Below are 263 nucleotides of genomic sequence, written 5' to 3' on the forward strand. Positions count from 1 at the left end.
CCAGCGGCCTCCTCGAGCGCTGCCCTAGGGGGCCCCGGGGCCCCTGGGGCCTCCCTCTGCTGCTGGGTCGCTTCATCCGCCTGCGGCTGGCCTCTTGCTGCAGCAGCTGCAGCAGCTCATCGTACGGAGGGGCGGGCTGCTGCTGCAGGTGTATCAACAGCCCGCGGGGAAGAAGGGAAGGTCGGGAGCAGCAAAACGCGGCGCTGCAGCCAGGGGCGCCGCTGCAGCTGCAGCAGAAGCTGCTGCAGCTGCTGCAGCGGCAG

Source organism: Eimeria tenella, genomic scaffold, assembly GCF_000499545.2.
Source record: "Eimeria tenella Houghton genomic scaffold, Eth_scaff2190, whole genome shotgun sequence".
Taxonomy (NCBI): Eukaryota; Apicomplexa; class Conoidasida; order Eucoccidiorida; family Eimeriidae; genus Eimeria; species Eimeria tenella.